Consider the following 8,596-nt stretch of genomic DNA (forward strand, 5'->3'; position numbering starts at 1 on the left):
AAAGTATATTTTTTTCTTCCTATTAACTGTGACATTATATTTCTGAATTACAACCAGTATATACTGTTACATCAACCTCTAAATTATTTATTCTCATAAACGAATGGAAACACAAATTAATAACATTAAAAAAACAAAAAAAGTAACTCGAATTAGATTCTTAGTTATATAATATGAGTATGACGATCCCCATTGAGATTCTTATTTTGTCTTGCTCCAAAATCATAAGCTTAAAAACCAATCATATACCTAACTCTTCACATGTTCCACAAATTCGTTTATATAGGATCGTGTTTAAAAGATAAGAGAACGCTTTACTTTCTCCGATCACGGCTACCGGAAAAAACAGGGCCTAAGCAAAATATATCAGCCAATGGGACATTCAACGCCGGACTATTCATGGATCTTGGAGCTCTAAACTCTGTAGAATTCATCTTCTGCAAACTCTTCATCTTCTTCTTCTTTTACGGATCACTATTGCTCCGTTGATACTCCGAAGAAGAATTAGTTTTCTTGTTTCTCATTGAGTACCCAACAGATTTGCTTCGGACAAGCCAAAACCCACACCCAAAACTTGGATCATCACCTTCTGAGTCAGAACCTCTTGTGTCTGATTTCACGGCTAGGGTTGGGAGATTGCTTCTCTGAGAAGTAACATCGGTCTTCTTAGAAATCGTGTCGGTGGCCGAGTGAGAGAAGCTTTTCCAGTCTGAGAAGAGCTCGTCTGCGTGAGAAAACTGTTGTTTTGAATTCTGCCGTAGACAAAAATCGAACTCGGGGCTTGAATTGAGACATGTCTGGTCTGAATCTGATCGGAGAGGGACTCTCTCTTCGGAATGGTGAAGATTGTGAGATGATATTGAGGTTACTCTGCTTTTAAGACTCATCGTGAAGATTATTATAAGAAAAGAGAAAATAAATGTTTTTGAGGAATGGTTGATAGATATATATACGACTACATGAAGAATGTTTACACAACAATTCACCTACCATTATTGACTATATGCAAAAAGTAATTTTTTGTTTTTCTTACCTTTTTTTTTACATCCTTTTGGAACTTTTTTTCTTAGTTTATTTTGTCGCAAATTTTCTTCCTGTTAGATAAAACGAACACAAATTATCTCTTAGTTATACGTATAATATATCTCATTTACAATTTTGCTATTACATGAGTTCACATAATAATACATGAGACACTAAAAGCTTTGCAAGCCTATACGGCTATACGTAGATGGATTTGGGTAAGAACATACACTTACTGACTTACATACAATGATTGATGTTATTGTCATCAATGACACAACACTCAAGTTTCGTGTTAAAAACGAAACAATGCGGCGTAGGGTTTTGAATCGGGGTATGTGGAATATCATGGGAATTCTGATGATTGTTAGTAAATGGTCTCCGTTTGCAGAGGAAGTGCAGCCGGCTATGACGTCTGTTCAGCTATGGGTCACGTTAAAGGATGTTCTCCCATCAATGTTCACAAAAAAGGGACTGGAGTTCTTAGCAAGTGGAGTGGGGAAGCCAGTTCGTCTCCATCCAAAAACAGAAGCCTGTGAACGTTTTGACGAAGCTCAAATTCTAGTTGAAGCTGATCTCACTAAGGTTTTACCACGAGAGTTCGTAATTAGAGGTGAAGAGGAAGGAGATTTGGATGCGGTTATTCACTATTTTTACCCTTGGCTTCCACCAAGGTGCACTAGTTGTAATAAGTGGGGCCAATTAAGAGACTCATGTCTGATGGAGAGTACCTCAAAGGATTCGGCTCCTGAGGAGCAAGACTTACCGATCACTCTGGTGATTGATCGGAAGGCTTTAGAGGGAGCACAGACTGCAGAAACAGAGGAAGGTTCACCTACGGTGGCTACTGTCTCTGCTGACGCGGGTTTGGCAGCGATTTCACCGGGGGATGCAGATGGTTGGAGCACCCCTCAGAAGAAGAGCCGCAGCCCCAGTAAGGGAACTAACTCTACACTGGCTGAAGGTTCTACACTATCGAATTCTTACTATGTTCTGAGTGAAAATGAGGATATGGGGGAGGGAGATGTGGAGGTAACGGATGTGACAGAGACACATCCTGTAGAAAATACGAAGGTGGGGTCTTCTCGAGAAAGTTTACTGGTTAAGCACTCAATTTCACTGGCTGACAAACCGATGACAGATCCACCGATGCGCCCATATCTTCCCCGAGATTCTAAAACAGCTCACAAAACGGTCACTATTTCTTCTACTCGTGGAGCGGGTATGAAGAACTCCAAACGTCGTTAATCATGTCAGGTTTCTTTTGGAATGTCCGCGGCTTAAACAGATAAAAAAAACATTCCGTTATAAAGAAATGGGTGGAAGAGAATAAGACGAAGTTTGGGTGCTTGATAGAAACTCGAGTACGAGAGAGGAAAGTTCCATTGGTGGTATCTAAAGTTTTTAATGATTGGTCGGTTATTACAAATTATGAGTATAATCGCCGGGGTCGAATTTGGCTAGTATGGGGACCTGATGTCCTTCTCACTCTTTTTTACAAGAGTGCACAGATGATAACTTGTTCAATCCAGCTGCCTGATCAGGGAGAGGATTTCTTTTGTTCTTTTATTTATGGTTATAACACGACAACAGAGAGAAGGGAGTTGTGGTCAGAGCTTCGTTATCATGCAGATAGCCCGATAATTAATGGTAAGCCGTGGATGATAATGGGGGATTTTAATGAAACTTTGGACTTGTCGGAGCATTCACACCTGGACGGTCAGCCTGTGGCCACGACAGGTATGAGGAATTTTCAAAGTATCGTGAACTATTGTTCGCTCTCCGATTTAGCAGCTCATGTCCCATTGTTTACTTGGAGTAATAAAAGGGTGAATGATCTTATCTCTAAGAAACTGGATCGCGTTATGGTGAATGCTCGTTGGTTGCATTCTTTTCCGACATCATACAGTGTTTTTGAGGCAGGTAGTTGCTCAGATCATCTGCGGTGTCGGATAGATCTCACGGCAGGTGGGGGTAATCCATGTTCTCGTCGAAAGCCTTTTAAGTTTGTTAATGCTATTACGAGTTTACCAGATTTTAAACCATTTGTCAGTAACGCTTGGCAAACAACTGAGCCCCTGCATATGTCCACGTCTACGCTATATCAGTTCACTAAGAAGTTGAAAGCTTTGAAGGCGGGATTGCGGCAGTTGGCTAAGAACAGATTGGGTGACTTGGTCAGGAAAGCAAAGGAGGCTTATGAGGATTTATGTCAGAAACAGGAGCAGACACTATTGTTCCCGACGTCGCATGCGATGGATGCAGAAAATATGGCTTATGAACGGTGGGAGCGTGTGGCTAGTTTGGAGGAGAAATACCTTAAGCAGAGATCAAAGCTGCACTGGTTGCAGATTGGGGATAAAAACAACAAAACTTTCCATAGGGTTGTGCTTCAACGTGCGGCAAAAAATTCTATTAGGGAGATCCAGAGACCAGATGGCTCTGTCAGTAAGGATCCGGATGAGATAAAACTTGAAGCAGAGAGATTTTTTAGAGAGTTCCTGCAGTTGGTTCCTGGTGACTATGAGGAGGTTTCAGTTGATGTCTTGCACGGTTTGATGTTGTATCGCTGCTCCGAACGCGACAAAACTCTTTTGACTCGACCTGTTTTTGCAGAAGAGATTCAGAAGGTTTTGTTTGCAATGCCAAATGATAAAGCGCCTGGTCCAGATGGGTATACGTCAGAGTTTTATAAAGCAGCTTGGAACTCTATGGGTCAAGAGTTTGTTTTGGCGGTTCAGTCGTTCTTTGTCAAAGGCTTTCTACCCAAGGGAGTCGATTCAACAATATTAGCATTGATTCCAAAAAAGTCAGAGGAAAGAGAGATGAAGGATTATAGGCCCATATCTTGCTGCAACGTTTTGTACAAGGTCATTTCAAAAATAATAGCAAATCAGTTGAAACTAGTGTTGCCAAAGTTCATAGCTGGGAATCATTCCGCTTTTGTCAAAAATATACTACTCATTGAGAATGTCTTACATGCCACAAAATTGGTCAAGAATTATCACAAGGATTCAATATCAAACCGTTGTGCTATTAAGATATATATCTCAAAAGCTTTTGACTCTGTTCAATGGGGTTTTTTGCACAACACACTGCTGGCGATGGATTTTCCTCCTGAATTTGTCAAATGGATCATGCTCTGTATAACAACTCCTTCCTTCTCTGTCCAAGTTAACGGCAAACTCGCAGGATTTTTCAACAGTAAACGTGGGCTAAGACAGGGATGCTCTCTTTGTCCCTATCTTTTTGTTGTTGCTATGGATGTGATTTCAAAAATGTTGGATAAAGTGGCGATATCACAACAGTTTGGCTATCACCCGCGATGCAAGATCATTGGCTTAACTCATCTCAGCTTTGCTGATGATCTGCTTGTATTTTCGGATGGTAGTATTCGTTCCATAGAGGGGATAGTCCAGGTATTTTTGAATTTTGCATGGCGCTCTGGTCTGTGTATCAGTATGGAAAAAACAACTGTTTACCTTGCGGGGGTCTCTCCCGAAGTTCACCAAGAAATTACAGATCGATTCTCCTTTGTCGTGGGTACTATGCCGGTTCGATACTTAGGACTTCCTCTAGTCACTAAGCGTCTCTCTACAACTGATTACCTTCCTCTCATTGAGCAAGTCAAACGACGGATTGGATCTTGGTCCGCAGGTTTCCTCTCGTATGCTGGTCGCCTTAATTTAATTAGTTCTGTTCTTTGGAGCATTTGTAATTTCTGGTTAGCTGCATACCGCCTTCCCCGGGAATGTATTCGAACTGTGGAGAAGATTTTTTCAGCGTATCTTTGGTCTGGAGCAGAGCTTAACATAAATAAAGCCAAGGTTGCTTGGGTGGACGTCTGTAAGCCAAAAACTGAAGGGGGTTTAGGTCTACGATCTCTGCAAGAAGCCAATGATGTGAGTTGTTTGAAGCTAATTTGGCGTATCATCTCTTGCGAGGATTCGCTGTGGGTTATATGGGTACAACAAACTCTTCTCAAGCATTCCTCTCTCTGGTCAGTTGAGGCAACACATCTAGGCTCCTGGATGTGGAAAAAGATATTGAAGTTTCGGGATGTTGCAAAACCTTTTACTAAGACTACCGTCAATGATGGCCAGAGGACTTCTTTATGGTTCGATAACTGGTCTCATTTGGGTCGTCTTATGCCTCTAGTTGGACCACGGGGAATCATTGATATGGGTATCGGTCAACACGCTACAGTTGCTGAGGCTTGGACCCGTCGTCGGAGACGCCGTCGAACAACCCAACTCACTGCAGTAGAGGACGTGTTGCATACGCACTGGCTTAACCGCAATACAGAGGTAGATAAAGTTCTATGGAAAGGGAAGAATGATGAGTACAAAGCTGTTTTTTTCTACTAGGGATACCTGGAATAATCTCCGTCAAGCCTCAAGTGTGGTCGGTTGGAGTAGGGGGGTATGGTTCACCCATGCCACTCCAAAATTTTCTTTATGTGTTTGGCTAGCCGTGCAAAATAGGCTGTCCACAGGGGACCGGATGATGCTCTGGAACAACGGAGCGGATGCCACCTGTGTTTTCTGTCACAATGCTCTCGAAACGAGAGACCATCTCTTTTTCTGCTGTGAGATTACAGCTGGGCTTTGGAACAACCTTGCATCTCGCATTTACACCACTAGACACTCCACTGATTGACAAATGGTCGTCAATACGGCTTCTTCTTCTTGGCCTCATCGGACAATTGGGTTTCTTGCGCGTTACGTTTTGCAGATTTCTGTATATTCGCTTTGGCGGGAACGGAATGACCGTCGACATGAAGCTCCCCCCATCGCACAAGCTCAGCTCATTCAACGGATTGATCAACAAATTCGAAACCAACTGCTTGCAATTCAGCTTGGAGGTGATGAATGGTTTCAGGATGGATTGGGCATTTGTCTAGCATCGCGTTTTTGATTCCTCTGTTTTAATACTTAATCAGCTTTCCCTGTGGAAAACAAAAAAAAAAACTTTTAAGTTCCATGTCGCATACGATGTAATAACGTTTTTTATTTTTTTTGAATCTAATTTAATATATTTTCAAAAAAAAAAAAAAAATCGATTTCTGCGACGACCAAAACCAATGTGTGGGGGTGTTTAGTTAATTTAGATTTTTGTCAGATTTTTTACTCTAGTGCACTTACTAAACAATCTTGATAAAAGTATATGTTTTATTTTAAAGATTAATCACTGATTTGGCTAACGGAACCGGCTAATTCGGGATGAAAAAAAAAAAGACTTAGTAAAACCAAAAAGAAAAAGATGTGTAAAACGAAAACGTAGAAAAAGTAAAATCTGACTTGGAATCTAAAGTTTTTTTTTTTGCTTTATTGGGTGTAGGAAAGACATTGACTTCAGCACTGATATTTGGTAGACTTTGAAGTTTGAACTTTGAAGCATTGATTTTTGGTAGACTTTGAAAAGTTGAAGGGAAGGGAGAAGACCCCAACATATAAAGTTTTGTTGAACACATAAACTATTCACCTAATTAATTTACAAATTATAGCAGCTCACTAAAACAAATTAAATAGAAAGAATCTATATATATATTTTTGAAGACATTTATGAAATAAATTCTAAAGTTCAAACCTATTTATAATTATGCCACTGTCATTAATTATTTATTTAATAAAAATTTGTAAAACTTGGGTTTGTCCAAAGTATTCTCTCTTAGGAAGACCCAAGCTCATGGCTATCCTCAATTAAATTCTTTCCATATTTGAGAATCTACATTCAAATTTCCAAACAATCTATTAACATATGTATGTAATTACATCTTTATTAGATCGAATTATTAGAAACAAAAAACACAAAGAAACAGAGTAATTTACCTCCGAACTATTCCAAAAGTTGAATAGATATGGAATTCTCGATTAGGATGTGATGAAATCGGTACTCTTTTTGTCTAATCTACTCAAAAATGAAATCATGAAATGACAACAGCTCGATTTGCTTTCTCTGACTTAAATAAAAGAGTTGGGCTTTAATGCTAAGGAAAGAAAAAAAGATATGGGAACATTGTTTTCCCAGATCTCACTTATTTAGTCGGTCGAGACCAAAATAAAAAAAAAAAAATTAACTTTCCCAATTGTAGAAGAAGAAGACACAACCCATATATTTCTCTCTATAACAAAAACTATTATTTAATTTAATTTGCTCATTGCTAACATATCTATATACACATACGTATCATACTAATAACAAAGGAAAAAATTAGTTTGGATAACCTAAAAGTTTTAAACATCGAAAATTAAAAGGATTATATGCACAACAAATAGATGAAACAAACTAAATTAACATGTCATAATATCGTATACGCATATAATTTATTTATTTTAAATAATTTTAGATACTATTATCTATACATTGCTAACCAAATAGACACATACAAAAAAATCGGTACAAACCTATAATATATTGTTCACTTAAAATTTATAAAACAGTATTTAAATTGTTTTAAAGTAAAAAATAGTCCTGTAGTGTACCGCGAGTGAATATCTAGTGATTATTATAACAAAAAAAGATTAGAAAAAAGTTCTCTCGCAGATAACACGACTCAAATTTTGTATAGACTATATGATATGATTCTTGAGGCTCTGATACCACTTGATATGATTCTTCCAAGGAATCGACACCTTCGAGTTGGTAGATAAAGACACTTTAATCAAAAGACAATGAAGCCTCAAGAATAAGGATGGTGGATTGAATGGTTGCACAAGAGTTGCGGAAAGACTCTTGATATACCGGTTTGATCTTTTCAGCCTCGCACCAAAAGGATCGGATCTCTCAGCCTCGCACCAAAGAGATTGGGGTTTTGACTATTGGAATCACACCAAGTAATCGATTTTGATTGTTGGAATCATACCAAGCAATCAGTTTTGTTCACAAAGAGCAGAAGAGAATCACTCTAAAAAAGATAAAGGTTTTGTAAAAAAGTTGGATTGAGTATTTCATTGCTCTTACATGAGTTTATATAGGAAAGAAAACTTGGTAACAAATCCAATTATTATTATTGACACTAACAACAATAAAGATAAACTAGGTAACAATCTGCACTATGTGCGGGATAAATCTATGCAGATAAACTTAGAGTTATGAATAAAGTTATTTTCTAGGATCTAAAAATTGTTTGTGTAAATATATATATATATATAACCATGAGTATATGTTTAGATCAAATTATTATGTATCATCTAAATATATGTATAACCCTCTCTTTCTTCAATTTATGCAAAATTTTCTATTTAAAAAAAAATTATTTTGTGTAAGAATATGTTTCATCCGTGAAATATTATACCAATGGTATTAAACAAGTCAATTCCCTGTAATAATAATTATTGTGATAATTTTACTTTGTAAACTTTAAATATGGGAATAATATTCAAAAATTTTAATAGGTGAATAAATTCCAGTTTTAAAAGCGTTTTGGATCTAATGATTTTATATTTTAATAATTACTGTTATAAATTGATTAAAATAAAATTTAAATTGAAATGTTTGATTTTTTAAATTAATTGTAAAGGAATATTCCTTAATCATTAAATGGCAATTATGTGTACATGCCATAAAAATG

The 8,596-nt window shown here is 37.7% G+C and overlaps 1 pseudogene; it reads right to left on the reverse strand.

Moving 5' to 3' along the window:
- On the reverse strand, nt 1–894 carry LOC104719498 (uncharacterized; annotated as a pseudogene).
- Nucleotides 895–8,596: the final 7,702 nt, after the last annotated feature.

The sequence above is a fragment of the Camelina sativa genome, chromosome 10, assembly GCF_030686135.1.
Source record: "Camelina sativa cultivar CO46 ecotype springtype chromosome 10, ASM3068613v1".
NCBI lineage: Eukaryota > Viridiplantae > Streptophyta > Magnoliopsida > Brassicales > Brassicaceae > Camelina > Camelina sativa.